Consider the following 16,572-nt stretch of genomic DNA (forward strand, 5'->3'; position numbering starts at 1 on the left):
TTAATTTACATCCAAGTTAGTTAGCATATAGTGCAATAATGATTTCAGGAGTAGAATCCAGTGATTCACCCCCTGCATATACCCAGTGCTCATCCCAACAAGTGTCTTACTTAATGCCCCCTGCCCATTTAGCCAATCCCCCCCACCCATGACCTCTCCAGTAAACTTCCGTTTGTTCTCTATATTTAAGAGTCTCTTATGTTTTGTCCCCCTCCCTGTTTTCATATTGGTTTTCTTCCCTTCCCTTATGATCATCTGTTTTATATCTTAAATTCCACATGTGGGTGAAGTCATATGGTATTTGCCTTTCTCTAACTGACTGACTTCGCTTTGCATAATACCCTCTAGTTCCATCCATGTTGTTGCAAATGGCAAGATTTCATTCTTTTTGATTGCTGAGTAATACTCCATTGTGTGTGTGTGTGTGTGTGTGTGTGTGTGTGTGTGTGTGTGTGTTACATCTTCTTTATCCATTCATCCATCGATGACATTTGGGTTCTTTCCATACTTTGGCTACTGTCGATAATGCTGCTATAAACATTGGAGTGCATGTGCCCCTTTGAAACAGCACACTTGTATCTTTTGGATAAATTTCTAGTAGTGCTATTGCTGAGTCATAGGGTAGTTCTTTTAATTTTTTGAGGAACCTCCATACTGTTTTCAGAATGGTTGCACAAGTTTGCATTCCCACCAGCAGTGCAAAAGGGTTCCTCTTTTTCTGCATCCTCGCCAACATCTGTCATTGCCTGTGTGTTCATTTTATGCCATTCTGACAGGTGTGAGGTGGTATCTCATTGTGGTTTTAATTTGTATTTCCCCCATGATGAGTGATATTGAGCATTTTTTCATGTGTCTGTTAGCCATCTGGATGTCTTCTTTGGAAAAGTGTCTATTTATGTCCTTTGCCCATTTCTTCACTGCATTATTTGTTTTCTGGGTGTTGCATTTGATCAGTTCTTTATAGATTTTGGATACTATAACCCTTTATCTGATATGTCATTTGCAAATATCTTCTCCCATTCTGTCAGTTGCCTTTTAGTTTCTTCTGATTATTTCCTTTGATTTGCAGAAGTTTTTATCTTGATGAGGTCCCAACAGTTCATTTTTGCTTTTGTTTCCCTTGCCTCTGGAGACATATTAAATAAGAAGTTGCTTCAGCTGAGGTCGAAGAGGTTTTGCCTGCTTTCTCCTCTAGGATTTTGATGGCTTCTTGTCTTATGTTTAGGTCTTTCATCCATTTTGAGTTTATTTTTGTGTATGGTGTAAGAAAGTGGTCCAGGTTCATTCTTCTGCATGTCTGTCCAGTTTTCCCAGCACCATTTGCTGAAGACACTGTCTTTATTCCATTGGATATTCATTTCCGCTTTGTCAAAGATTAGTCAGCCATACATTTGTGGGTCAATTTCTGGGTTCTCTATTCTGTTCCGTTGATCTGTGTGTCTGATTTTTGTGCCAGCACCACACTTGATGATGATTACAGCTTTGTAAGAAGTCTGGAATTGTGATGGCTCCAGCTTTGGTTTCTTTTTCAGGATTGCTTTGGCTATTTTGGGTCTTTCTATACACCAACAATGAAGCAGCAGAAAGAGAAATCAAGGAATCGATCCCATTTACAATTGCACCAAAAACCATAAAATACCTAGGCATAAACCTAACTAAAGAGGTGAAAAGTCTATACACTGAAAGCCACAGAAAGCTCATGAAAGAAACTGAAGAAGACATACACACGCACACAAAAAGGAAAAATATTAGATGCTCATGGATTAGAAGTACAAATATTGTTAAAATCTTGATATTACCCAAAGCAATCTACATATTCAATGCAATTTCTGTCAAAAGGACACCAGCATTTTTCACAGAGCTAGAACAAGCAATCCTAAAATTTTATGGAACCAGAAAAGACCTAGAGCAAAATTCTCAATGACCATGAACCTCAGTTACCTCAGTGGTAAAATAGATCTTACAATGATCTTTTGTTTTTCTTCTTCATAGCATGAATGAGATAACATTTGATAGATTAGTTTGTAATTTGTCAGTCATTTATTTTTGTATTTTTGCTAGTGATTTGTTATTGTTGTCTTTGATTTAAGCCTGCAGAAGTAGGAGAGTGCTGGTTAATAAAAGGCCTTGAAATCTAAACAACTCATAAACCCTCTTGGAGGTTCTATTTAAAAACGTATTCATAAAACTTAAAAAAAAAACAACAATTGCTGGGGGCACCTGGGTGTCTCAGTCTTTAAGCATCCATGTCTTGATTTCAGCGTAGTAAGTCATGATCTTAAGGTTCCAGGAATTGAGCCCTGCAGTCAGGTTCTATTCTGATAGCACGGATCCATCTTGGGATTCTTTCTTTCCCTCTCTCTCTGCCTCTCCCCAGAACTCTCTCTCTCTCTCTGTCTCCCAAAATAAATAAACGTTTTAAAAAATTGCTGGACATTTCTGCTTTGTGTCTTGTCATCACTCTAAACTCAAATGTCTTCTTTTCCTTTTATCTTTCCTGTCCCCGTTAATGAGTAGTATCTGGTCAGACTAAACTGAAGAATCCTCTAACCCTCTGTTTTCTTATCTGCCAATATCTAATCAGTTAAAAAGTCCCATTCTGGTTTATTTCAAAACCTCTGTCTTATGTGGTTTTTTTTTCTTCTCCAATTTTACTATTAATACTCAAGCTCAGGATTAGAATAGAATAGAGAGAGAAAGATATATGATTTCACTCATACGTGGAATTTGAGAAGCTCAACAGATAAACATAGGGGAGGGAAGGTAAAATAAGATAACACAGAGGGAGGCAAAACAAAAGAGACTTAAATACAGAGAATTAACTGAAGGTTTCTGGAGGGGAGGTGGGTGGGAGATGGGTTAAATGGGAGATGGGCATTAAGAAGGGCACTTTTGGGGATGAGCATTAGGTGTCATATGTAAGAGATGAATCCCTGGGATTCTACTCCTGAAGCCATGACAACACTGTATGTTAACTAACCTGAATTTAAACAAACAAACAAACAAACAAACAAAGAATAGATCAGTATTCTAAAAGGTTTTTTTTATCCTTGATTTTTAATAAAGTACATAATCAATGTGAAACACTTAAACATTCAGAAGAAATAAACAAGTTACAAAATCCCAATGTTTTATCACCCAGAGTACACTGTTAGTATATTTGCACGAATAGCACTATTATATCTCCCTGATGAATTATCACATTGATTATAATTGGATGACCTTTCCCCAGCCCCCCAAATTGCTTTTGTCTTAAAGCCCAATTTGTCTCATACGAATATGTCATCCCAGCAGCTTTGGGTTAGTATTTCCTGGTTTTAGGTGTATCTTCTATAGAGAACATGGGGACAGATTTTAAAAATCAACCTTAGAAATTTTGTCTTCAAAGGAAAGTTTTATCTTTTTACATGTATTAGGATAACTCATATATATAAATTATGGTTCTATGAGTTTTACTGATAATATTCTTTCTTTACATATTTCTCTGCTAAATGCCTTATTGCATAATAGATTTTTTTTTTTTTTTTTGCCTCCTCCCCACCCCACAAAGCCTTGTCCCTCCACTCTTTTGAAAGTTATTCTTTCACTCTTACCGCCTTGGAGAGGTTACTAGTATTGTGTTTTAGCAGATACACCTTACCTTCTATGTCCCAAGGGCAAGTCGGTCTTCTTCAGACCAAATAATAATCAGCATATTTTAACTAAAACCTCTTCCTTACATTTGCATTTCCATGATACAATTGTCTTGTATTTCAGTTTCATCCTATCTTTAATCCCACAAATGTAAGTTATTATCATTATAATTGTTTTGTTTAACATTATAAATGTTTGTTGAATGAATAAATGCAGTAGAATTTTGACTCCACAGTCACGTTGAATATAAGTTGTGCTTTTGATTTCTCCTCATGGATGACTTTTTATTTTTCTGCCTAGATGTTTTGGGCATAAATAATGCCCGAATCTTCCTTGACCTGTTAGGTTTATTTTTTATTTTTAATTTTTTTAAATTTTTTAAGTATATTTATTTATTTTGAGAGAGAGAGAGAGAGTAGGGGAAGGGCAGAGAGAAAGCAAGAGATAGAGAGAATTCCAAGCAGGCTCTGCAGTGCAGAGCCTGACGTGAGGCCCAAACTCATGAACCACGAGATCATGACCTGAGCCGAAATCAAGAGTAGGACACTCAACCCACTGAGCCACCCAGGCGTCCCATGTGCTATTTTTAGAATCATACAAAAAAATATCATGCTGAACCTAATTATTTTAGACTTTCTTTTTTTTAATTTAATAATGCTCAGATTCAACTATATTGTTTCATGCCAATGTAGTTAAGTCTTTTTAACAACTATATAATATTCTAATAAATTTATATGTCTATCCTTCTCTGATGAACATTTCTGATGACTTCTAAGTTTTTTGCTATTGTGAACAATGCTTCTATGAACATCCTTATACCTGTCTTGTCTTCCTTTGTTTATATTGTTTTTGAATTTAATTTTAAAATTTTACCTTATGACTCAAGTATTTATCATTGTATCATTTTTTTAATTTTTATTTTTACAATTAAATTCTTACCCAATAGTCTGTCATATATTTCACCTGATAATGCCAGCTGTTATAATTTGTGGATAGTCTAAATTTTCTTCGATATTAAGTGATTCTGTAGTGAACATCTTTGTACTTAGAATTTTTCCTCTGTGGGAGGATTTTGTTATGATGCATATGAATTACTGGCATCGAGACGGAGATTACAAATAATACACATATGCTAAGATTATATTCTAAGAGTATATGATATAAATGGTTCGGTCTCCACTGTACTATTAGAATGTCCCTTTGTCAGCTGTTATGACAATGGTGACACTACGGTATTGAAACCATAATGACATCTAATACAATGCAGTTGTGATATTTTGCTTTGAATCAACTCTGGATGAATTCAGTTTGGAGGCAGTAAGTACTATTGATCCAACAAATGCTGAATGGAATTCAATTTGAAACACTAAGCTTCCCTAAATAAAAGTATATAGCTTGTGAGTTGGAAATGGCTCAAAGTTCTTTAGAGCACACCTAATTTAAGTGCTTATTTGACTTAAGATCTGTGTATGCATGCTGTAAAAGGGATGTATAATTAACTTGATTTAGAATCACATATACTAGGATAGATAGGGCCATGAACAACGATTTTTTGCTAACTTTAAAAACCCTGACTCTTCATTTCATCTCATTGACTCACTTTCCTCTCGGCAACACCTTGTCACTCTTTCAAAGCATATCAGAGAGAACTACCAACGTATTCTACTTATTTAACACCTTCATTCCTAACCTTCATTCTGAACTAAGTCACAAATTGACAGAACTACTCCATCTGTCTTAGATATTTGTAATGGCATCATGCTTACTATAAAATTACAGCTTCCCTTACAGATAATTAGTTAGTTTATCCTATCCAATTGCCACTATTCAGAACTGGAGGGATGTTATTTCCTAAACTTTACTAGAGACTGTATAGACACAATAACAAAAGAGAGGAAAATGAAGAAGATGGTCAGAGCAAAAATGTAGATTTCCTTTCCAAAGTGTTCCTTGGGAAAAGTTTGTATTAGTTCTGGATCACTCCGTGCCCATGCTGGTCAAAGGCCATATGGTGGTTAAAAACCTTAGATACCTTTTATAGATATCTTACTTCTGGAGTTAGCCATGTTCCTAGTTAAAGAATTAAACTCTCCTATATCTGGAAACTATTTCTTAAAAAAAACTATCAATTTTATATTGTGTAAAAAATTTAGGGGTAAACTACAAAGATATAATAAAACTAGCATAGATCATATTCAAACCACTTTATATCAAAATTCTTATAAATTGGAAATTGTCTACTAAGAGAGGCAAACTGTTTAAAATCTGTCACCATGTAATAAAATACATAACTGCATACGGATAAAAAGCATAGAGCACTGCAGTGATGTGTACCTTGCAACTATTTTTCTTCTATTAAAATGGCAAATGTAAAATTTTCGTGTTAAAAAGAAATTTCAAATTTTTAGGAATAATTTTATAAATCACATATTTTAATCATTTACAATGTGGAAAAAATTAGGTAGGTTGAAAATAAAAATTTCACAATAATGACATTCAATACTACATGTAAAATATTTGAATAAAATAGTTATCAGCATTATTCCAAATACTATATTTTGTTCTCAGCACAACACATATCTTTGCATAATTATAATTCTGCTGAGAAGCAGGAACCAAGTTGTACAACCTCAGTTTACGGAAAAACAGCAAGAAAATTATTAACATAAATAAAGCTGTCAGTAATGTGTCATGCAGTTAGAGAGATGAAAGCTAAGGTTAAGAAATTTTTTAGTGTCTGAAGCATTTTTTTAAATGAGAATTATTATTAAAGTTGTGAGCAATTTTATACAACCTGAGCACAATCTGAGACTCAAGATTAATTGAAAAGTTATGTACCTTATAGCATTGTTTTCAACGTAAAAATATTCTCAGTATGGTGAAATGAAACGGCGAATTTTTAAATGGGTTAAATATGAAATAGTAGAAAGTGAAAAATTGAGACAGGGAACCCCTTCATTGTTCATACGACTCCAAATCTGCACACATGTTCTTATCATTGTGGTGGGCAATTATGCCATTTCAACAATTCCTGATAATATTCTCATTTGGTGGATTTAAGTCAACACCTTAATATTATTTGAGCATAATTTTGATGGTATCATACAAAATGATTTTAGGTTAGATTTGGGTAGAAAATAGCCAGGGCCCATTTGGCTGCTACTTCTCTTGGAAGAGAAAAAAAATAAAAGCTTTATCTTAATTAAAGTTTAATTAAGGATCACGTTTGGCAGTACTTTTCACACCGATCTACACCAGCAGATTTTCTAGGGCTTAACTTTATCGTGCAGAAAATCCTCTTTTATTACTCCCAACCTGTTGTAAAAGCTGTTGGCACAGAGCGGTGGTTGCTTCATTCAGACGCCTTGTTTGCCACTGGAAATATCCCAAGTCTCTAGAGATAGCACCACAGTGGTTCAATTTAATATCTGTCCTATCACTACAAGACTCCAGCTCATTATTAATGATACTATTCATTAATTTCTTGTTGGGCTGATGTTGTTATTTATTAAAATATTAAAGAATGCCCCTGGGATACATGCATAATGAGGGACACCTCAGTTTCATGAGCGGCACCAGCTGAAGGAATGAATGAACACACCACAGATTTACCCACCCTGTGCCACACTATTCCTCCCTCATTAGTCCTGCTACATCTCTGAGTGACACTGTAAATTCATTTTGTGCTCTGTCCAATCAGAGCTTAATACAAATGCAGGGCCCTTTTTTTAATGAGCCATTCCTATGCAAAATGAATTGACTAGTGTCTAACTCATCTAATCTGCCTGTATTTTGGGGAAGAACTAAATTGCCTGTATTTATATAGGAGATAAATAAAAGTTGACAGATTTTTTTCCTTTTCAGTCCTGCATTTGGAAAATTTCAACATAATAAATTCTCCATCTTAAGAACCTGCCACCTTAGTTAACTAAATCCCAGCATGACATTTAAACATGTGATCGTCGTATTTAAAAAAGCCTAAACAAGCAGTTTGTACACGGCAGTGGTCATTTGATGTGTGTTTGCACATGCATTCAGGTGCAGCCTACAGAAATTCTAAGGATGCTTGATGTATTTGCTCACCCTTTTAATACATGGGTATTTCAAGACATCCTTTGAGTGTGCGCAAATGTGTACGGTAATAGAAAAGAGGAAATACGTGAAATGTTATAACCATTTTCAATGATTTGGGGAATAAATAATATTAAAATATTTTGATTAGAGAAGAAAAATCTTATTATTTGATTCTCTTGCTGGTCACTGAATGCACAGAGTGAAATCTGCATAACAATTGAGGTAGCATCTGAAGGTAAAGTTTTAATTTGTTCTATAGGGTTGTTATTTTCTCTCCTGTGCAAATAATTACTCTGGTGAAGAAATACCACACTGTTTTGAGGGGATTAACTGGGCATAATTGCAGCCTGTTTTGATCCCTCTTTTAATAATGGATTCTTTCAATCTATATCTAGTACAGCAGCTTTGTAGGGATAGTTTAAAAGCTTTTATAGATGCCTATGCAATCTATATAACGTAAATTTATACCTGTTTGTTTCTGACTAAAATAAAGGCATTACATTTGGATAGTCGCATCAAAGGTGCATATTGCGAATCTTAACCTATCTTTGCCTAAAACAGTGAATTGTGGCAGTTTTAATCCCATCCCATAGTTTATATTTCAATATGCATACTTTCTAGATCATATTCTGTTCAAAGTAGAGTTAATTGTCTGTTTTATTTGGAAATATTAAGTCGTTTCAGGAAATAATTTTCCCTGGCCAATGTTTAGGTGTTCAAAAATCATTTGCAAAAATAAAGTATGATGAATCAGCTGCAAAATATTTCATTTGTCAAAATTTGTGAATCTTGAACTGTTAGTGACGTGTGTTCAGCATTGAAGTACATTTGCTTCACAACAGTGGCTTAGAAGTTACTGATTTTTAGGCCATATTTTTTTTTCCAAATCCTGATCAAGATATGTTGTAATTTATTGGTATTGGTCATGTTCACGAAGAGCGCAGAGTTTATTTTCTTCAAAGCAAAATAAATCATAATGACCAAATGTGTTTGGTTCTCATAACCACAAATCAAAAATGATTTGAGGACACCTCAGTCCTGAAAAAAGAGAAGTAAGAGATGCATCGTATTAAATAAAAATAGAGGTTGGGAAGATGGAGATCGAGAGAAGCAATGATCAGATTTAACAAAACCATGAGAATGCAAGGAGGAAGTGCTGCTTTATTGTTATTATTTTACATGATTTCTGATAAATGAAACTGAGGTGATTTTGGAAGGATGTTTTACATCAAAGCAAATGATAATAAAATAGAAAACAATGTTTATTACCATAATTCCTCTTAGGAAGTCAGCTGCATTCTTTTTGGAGGCAAATGCTTCCATAAACACCTTTGGGGTGGCAGATAAAACAAAGAGGGCCTCAGGTGAGGGAAGAAACCTTCCTAGAGAGATCCAAGTTGGAAGGTAGTAGTAGGGAGGGGGGAAACGTGTTTGTTTCTTTGAGGAGAGAGCTGGCGGGCAAACGTGATAGAAAGGCTGGCTGCCAGGTGGCTATGCTTTGCACCTGTCCTCCCAAGCTTGGTAGAGCCCACTAAAATCAATAATCATGCTTGGTGCCTGGGGATTTTAGAGTGGACTAAGGGAAAAGCTCTTCAGACAATGGCGTCATAGTTAGGCAGATGTGGAAATGCTGAGGTGGAGAGGAAATGTGGCACCCTGGGTTTGACCAAAAGTAATTGGTTTTGGGATGGGAAGCTCTCAGCCAACAGCAGGACAACACACACATTTCTACACGTAGAGCTCGAAGGACTCAGTCCCATAGATATTTTTCAGCCCAACAAGACCTCTTATTTACAGATAATGAAAAACACACTAGGAAGGCCAATGGCACACCTAGTTACACGCTAATTAGTGTAGTTAGTGTAACTTCCACCCTACTATGTTTGCCTAGGATGGTTTCACGCTTGTAATGGTAAGAAATAGTATAGGATGAAACGATACAGTGTAGAAGGTCTGGGGTAAGATTATGCATAAACATATATATAGTAGGCAACACGGTTTGGGACAACGCGATTCCAGGATTTACTTAAACAGGTAAGATTAACATAATAGGAAGTCCTTAGACATTATGACAAAAATTGCTTTGAATCTTTGTCAGAGAAAAATACTTTGTATGTATCGAGCGGTGGTATGATAATCTTTGATTCTTATGCCTTTTTGATTACTTTATACAGGAAAACACTCATTTACTGCACCACATATTTAAATTTTTGAAAGATTAAATGATAAAGGCAAGGTTCTTCATGACTTACAAGGCAAAGAAACATAATTTCTTCCTGAGATTACCTTTAAAATACAAAGTTAAGTGTCTACTTAGTGCCATATTATTATCATTAAGTGACTATAGTTAGATTTTGACAATCATGTCTTAGAATTCACAAAGTCAAATATCTTGATGTTTCTTTTACAGTGAGACTGTACAAAAGAGACTACATTGACAACCAATATAGTCACATCAAATTGTGACCTTATTTGTGACAAAATGAGCTTATTTGACAGATCAAACTGTGAATTGTCTCTTCATCTCATGTTATTATATCATTTTTGGCAACCAGTCATTATTATTTTATTATCTTTCATTTACTAAGTTAGCATTTATATTCTCTAAAATGATTCATGGTACATAATAAAAACTGAAACCAAAGTATATTTTAGAACAATTTCTTTTCTAAATTCATGTTTTGACTCATATGTTTGATTTTTCAACTGCCAGGATGCTAAACTTAATAAAAGAATATCTTGAAGTTCTAGAGTTGTTTGCTTTTAAAATTTTTTAAAGAGATTATATACATGTATATGTAAAAATGCTGCCCCTAAGCTGAGCCATGCTTTTTGCAAGCATCAACTTGTAGTGGATATGACCACTTCCATTTCCCAGAAAGTAACGAAAAGACATAAAAATAATATTTGTGCCATAGCATTACAGAAGAGTATTGCCTTGCCAAGATCTGAGTCCAAAGCTGGGGTCTGGTACCAAGTGTTCTGTCTCTGACCATTGCACCAAGCTCCTGGGTGTGGGAGGGTATGGTAGTCCGTGATCACAACTTTGAACCTTAGGGATACAACTTAAACTCCGTCAGCTCAGTCATTTCCTATAACCCATGAAGAGGTTGTTACTTTTTAATTATTTTTTTCTTTATTACTTATGGACATTCAAAGGGCAGCAGTAATGAGCTTCTTAAACAATGTAAAGAAATGCTTTCTTTACTTAAACCTATGAATTTTAAGAATTTTTCTATGACTTTGTGAACTAGTTTGTATTCACAATAGCCAGCCAATTTATTGCTTATTCTTTGTCATAAATCCTAATTAAGGAACATTAATCTCTTAGGAGTCTGTGAGATGGATGGGTAGATTAGAGGGGAAATACAAACACACACACACACATATAAATATAAACAGGATTTTATACATATATGTGTGTATACACACACACACACACACACACACACACTCACTCTTCAAATATGCTTACCCATCTCATTTTGAATCTTTACAATTATTTTTTGATTACAAGTAAGTTAGGTCCATTTCCAGTTAGGCTGTAGAAAGTTACAGTAAACTTACAATTCACCAACTAGAGAAAATCAGATAAATTACAATACCATATATGTGGAAGGGCAGGGGAAAGCTGTGGCTATAAGAAAACTAAAGGGACAACTTCCACAGAGGAATGAGTTTTCCTGGATAAATGGATATTTGGGGCTATTATTTTTATTGGTTGCATTTGTCATATTGGGCACAAGTAAAATAATTGGGAAGAAGGTGGGTCTCCCTTAGCTGAGAAGAAAGAAGAAACTGGTGATATTTTAATGAGCATGCAGGCCAGTGTGACCTACAGGAATCTCAGGAATCCGTGCCCCCACGCCCCCCCCCCCCCCCATGATCAGTTTTCCTTTAAGGATGTTGCTGGGGTAAGGGCCAGAGAGGCTGGGCTGGAAAGGCAGAGGTAAAACTTTTCCACAGAGTGTGATACTTAGGAGACAGTCATTCTGGCAAAAATGACTAGCAATAAACACAAGAACGTTCTTGTCCATTTTAACATGAAGTAAAATGATACTAAATAAAGCTGCAAACTAGTCTCAATACAGGAACACAATTCAGTTCTTGATTATATTAAAGCAATCAGCCTCACCCTACTTGCCTAATGAGGAGAGCATATTTTTGGAGAGGGGGATATATGTATATGTGTGTGTGTGTGTGTGTGTGTATAATATATAATTATCTAACATTTTTAAAATACAGAATTTGTGGCACAAAATTAAATTATGAGTTAGGGGAAGCTGCAGAAAAAATTGACTCATAAGGGAGAAAAAAATATTCAGTGGAAGCAAGGACACGTGATGGAAATGTTGCAATAGGCAGACAAGTATTTTGAAATAGCAGTCATAAGTACATTATAGAAAATCTTTTAAAAAAGATGGAAAAATGAAGGAATGATGGAAAAATTCAAGAGTTTTAAAAGTAAAATAAAAGAACTTTCTGATATTCTAGGAGTAAAAGATACAACATTTGAAATGGCTTACAGTAGCTGAATGCAGCAGACAAAATGCTCAAGAAATTAAAAAAGAAATTCAATCTGAAGCACAGAGAGAAAACAAAGAACTTAAAAATGGAGCAGAATGTGAGAGACACGTGGAACACTGTCAAATCATCTAACATATGTGAAATTAGAAACCCAAAAAAGGAGGAAATAAAGAAGAGATCAGGAGCAATTTTGATGAGATAGTTACCAAGAATTTCTTTGAAACTAACATTAAAATTCAACGTACATATTTAAGAAGTTTAGCAAACCCTAAGTAAGATAAACACAAAGAAAGCCACACTTAGGCACATTGTAGTCAAATTTCTGAAAATCAAAGATAAACAGAACATCTTAAAAGCAGCCAGAGAAAAAAGATACAATATGCTCAGGGAGCAACCGTAAGATTGAAGGCTGATTTCTAAATACAAACTATAGAAGCCAAAATTACAATGAAATAGCAGCTTTAAAGTTCTGGGGCAAATAATTGACAACTTTGAAACCACTCAAGATATTAATGGTCCATTGAAAACATCACTGAAAAATAAAACCAAATAAAGATATTTTAAGAAAATTTAAAAATGAGAGAATTCTTTGCTAAAAAGTCCACAGTATAAGAAAGAGTAAAGCACAATTTTCAGATTGAAAAGGAATACTTTAGGTAAAAGCATGGGCCTACAGGTAGAAATAGAGGAATATTTGGTTAAACATAAGAGAGCTTAAAAAATTGAAGAAATTATGTAAAACAACAAAATAATGATGTACTGTGGGGTGATAACATATACAGATGTAAAATATAATAACCAACAGCACAAAATGCAAGAGGAGAGAACAAATAGAAATACGCTATTGCCAGATTCTTACATTATTCATGAAGTGATAAAATACTAATTTGATGTAGATTCTAATTAGTTAAAGATGCATATTCTAATCTCTAGAGTGGCTAATTAAAAATGCAAAAAGTTGTAACCAAAAGCCAGTAGAGGATTTAAAATGGAATTCCAAAAAATTATTGGTTAGCCCAAAAGAAAGCAACAAAAGGAGAAAAAAACAGCCAAGAATGAATAGGCAAATACAAGACAAATAGCAGAATAAATTAAAATTCACCTATACAAGTAATACCATCAAGTCTTGAAGAAAAAAAAAAAAAAGCCTCATCGAAAGACTTTGTCAGGCAGTGTAAAATAAGTCCTAAATGCTAGTGTATATAATACATATACTAAGGCAAAAAAGATGGAAAGACCTATATTTCACTATATTTATAATGGATAAAGTAGATTTATGAAAGAGAATTTTCAGAGACGGCACAGGACATTGCAAAGTGGCCATGGAAAGCCTAATGAAACTAAATGCATACGCAACTCATTGCTTAATTACAGAATATAGAAAAGCAGAAGTGGATACGTAAACAAACAAACAAAAAAGAGAAATAGACAAATCCACAATCACAGTTGAAGATTCAGAATCTCTTTCAGTAATTTTGAGAACAAACATAAACTTCATCAGTTAGAGAAGTTATGGAAAATGTGAACAATGTTAACTGCATTGAGCTGATTAACATTTGCAGAACTCTATACCCAGCCACTGCAGAATACACAAACATAGAGCATTTTCATTAAAATTGAACTACAATGCAAGTGTCAGACAATTTGTTGAATAGTGTCTACAGAGAATGACCCCAAAGTGCTCCTACATGCCAGGAGCGAAGGGCAGTGGGAAGAGGACAGTGATTGGCCAGCCTATCCCATCATCTGCAGGTATTCCTCATATTTCAGATGAAACTAGGCTGTTTCAGGTAGTTTCACCACTGTAGTCTCTTTGTGCCTGTCTTTAGGCAGAAATACTTGCAGCCTCAAGGGGTGCCTGGGTGGCTCTGTCGGTTGAGCCAACGACTTCAGCTCAGGTCATGATCTCATGGTCCATGAGTTCGAGCCCCACGTCAGGCTCTGTGCTGACAGCTCAGAGCTTGGAGCCTGTTTCAGACTCTGTGTCTCCCTCTCTCTCTGCCCCGTCCTACGACTGCTCAGTCTCTTTCTCTCAAAAATAAATAAACGTTAAAAAAAAAAAAAAAAAAAAAGAAATACTTGCAGATTCCAAAGGAGTCACACCCCATTTTACTTACTTCTGGACGTTTTTAATCTACACAACCTTGTCCTTACTCTCAATTTTTGCCTGAAAAATGTGAGAACACAGCTTATATTTTCCCTTCATTAGGAAGATTCCCTTGTCACTCAATGTTATGATGCTCTGCTGTGTGTTTTCAAAATAACTTGAGAATGGATAAAAAAAACAAGACCCATCTATTTGCTGTCTACAAGAGACTCATTTTAGACCTGAGGACACCTTTAGATTGAGAGTGAGGGGATGGAGAACTATTTATCATGCTACTGGAAGCCAAAAGAAAGCTGGAGTAGCCATACGTGTATCAGACAAACTAGACTTTAAATTAAAGGCTGTAACAAGAGATGAAGAAGGGCATTATATAATAATTACAGGGTCTATCCATCAGGAAGAGCTAACAATTATAAATGTCTATGCGCCGAATACCGGAGCCCCCAAATATATAAAACAATTACTCATAAACATAAGCAACCTTACTGATAAGAATGTGGTAATTGCAGGGGACTTTAACACTCCACTTACAGAAATGGACAGATCATCTAGACACAGGGTCAATAAAGAAACAAGGGCCCTGAAGGATACATTGGATCAGATGGACTTGACAGACATATTTAGAACTCTGCATCCAAAAGCAACAGAATATACTTTCTTCTCTAGTGCACATGGAACATTCTCCAAGAGAGATCATATACTGGGTCACAAAATAACTTGAGCTTATGCCTAACATAGTTTTTATTACATTATGTTTCATTATTACCTTTCTGACACCCAGTTTAAACAAACTTACAGATTTTGTCTTGTCTTGAGGACAGGAATGTCTTGAGAACAGGAACTACATTCTTAACATTGTATTTACAATGCCCGATACAATAAATAATTTTTGAAAAATGAAATAATTAAGAATAAATAAAAGTATTTCTGAGTATCAATACACACACAGCAACAGTGTTATCAGAAATAATAGTTTCTTTTGTCTTACCTTTTTAGTCTTTCCTTGTTCTCTTGAGCAGCAATATTTTTGTTAAATGGTAAAGATAGACATTTTTACAAAAATGACTCCGCAGAACATACACCTCCACCATTTGTTATGATTTCTATTTGAACTAGTAATGTGCTGAGAAACATTATCCCTCCTCCTCCATCTGGTCAAATATTGATTGAGAGTTGGATATGTGCCACACATTGGCATGGCTGGGTGAGGGGATTAAAAATAAATCAGAAAAATTTGTGATCCCTTATGATATTATAATCAATGATCGATATAACACATGTATATCAATAACCTTCTTATAATGTAAATAATTAAATGTCATTAGGTATAAAGAAGTGCTATGGGAGTGGCGATAAAGGAGGGATCTAATTAATTACTTGGGTGTTGTGTGGTCAAGGAAAGCTTCGTGTAGAGATGTACATTTGACATGCCCCTTGCAGAATGAGTAGGATGTGGGCACCGTGAGATAAGGAGGAAGGACATTCACGGTGGAAGAACTGTTTGAACAAAAGCACAGAGATGGCAAAGCAAAACGTGGGAAAGGGAAGATTTTCAATTGCTTGGATTACAGGGTGCAGGGACTTCCTTGAAAGGAAGGTTGGAACATGCAATTGATATTAGCGTTACCAGCCTGGATTTCATTATGCTTGTAGGTGCAGATACTCTGCAGTTCCTAAAATCAAGTAACTTGTTGCAACCTCTCGCAAGTTAGATAGAGTATCTGTGCAGTCTGATGGTTGCTCCTTCTTAGTTTGTAGCTTCCCGAATAGATCCCCAAAAGTTCAAACTTAAAATTCGAAACATGACCTTCCAATAAAAGCAACTTGAGCAGAACTGGCTTTCAAGAAAAGCTCTAGCCTTTTGGATAGGCATTTCTTCCATTATTTCTGTGAATGTATTCTAAGAACATTTTCAAAATCACTTTTTTTTTTGTTTTGTTTTTTTAATCTCAAGTGTACCTTGTAAAACCTATCCTGAGGGTTGCTGTGTACTCCACAGTGTGAATAAAGTACTAATTTCCTTTTAAGGACTAGGCTGCTGGAAAGTGAATAAATTGTTAATGCTTTTTGACCCATTTGTTTCGCTATGTAAATTCTGGAGGAACTAGTTTTATAAGAAAAAGAAAAAAAATGTGATGATTATAATTGAATATTTTTGAACCACTATTGTTAAGGTCTCAGGGAATCTGTTGTGAGGGTTAATAACTCTTGGAGAGGGGATATTTTTATAT

The sequence above is a fragment of the Panthera onca genome, chromosome C1, assembly GCF_046562875.1.
Source record: "Panthera onca isolate mPanOnc1 chromosome C1, mPanOnc1 haplotype 2, whole genome shotgun sequence".
NCBI lineage: Eukaryota > Metazoa > Chordata > Mammalia > Carnivora > Felidae > Panthera > Panthera onca.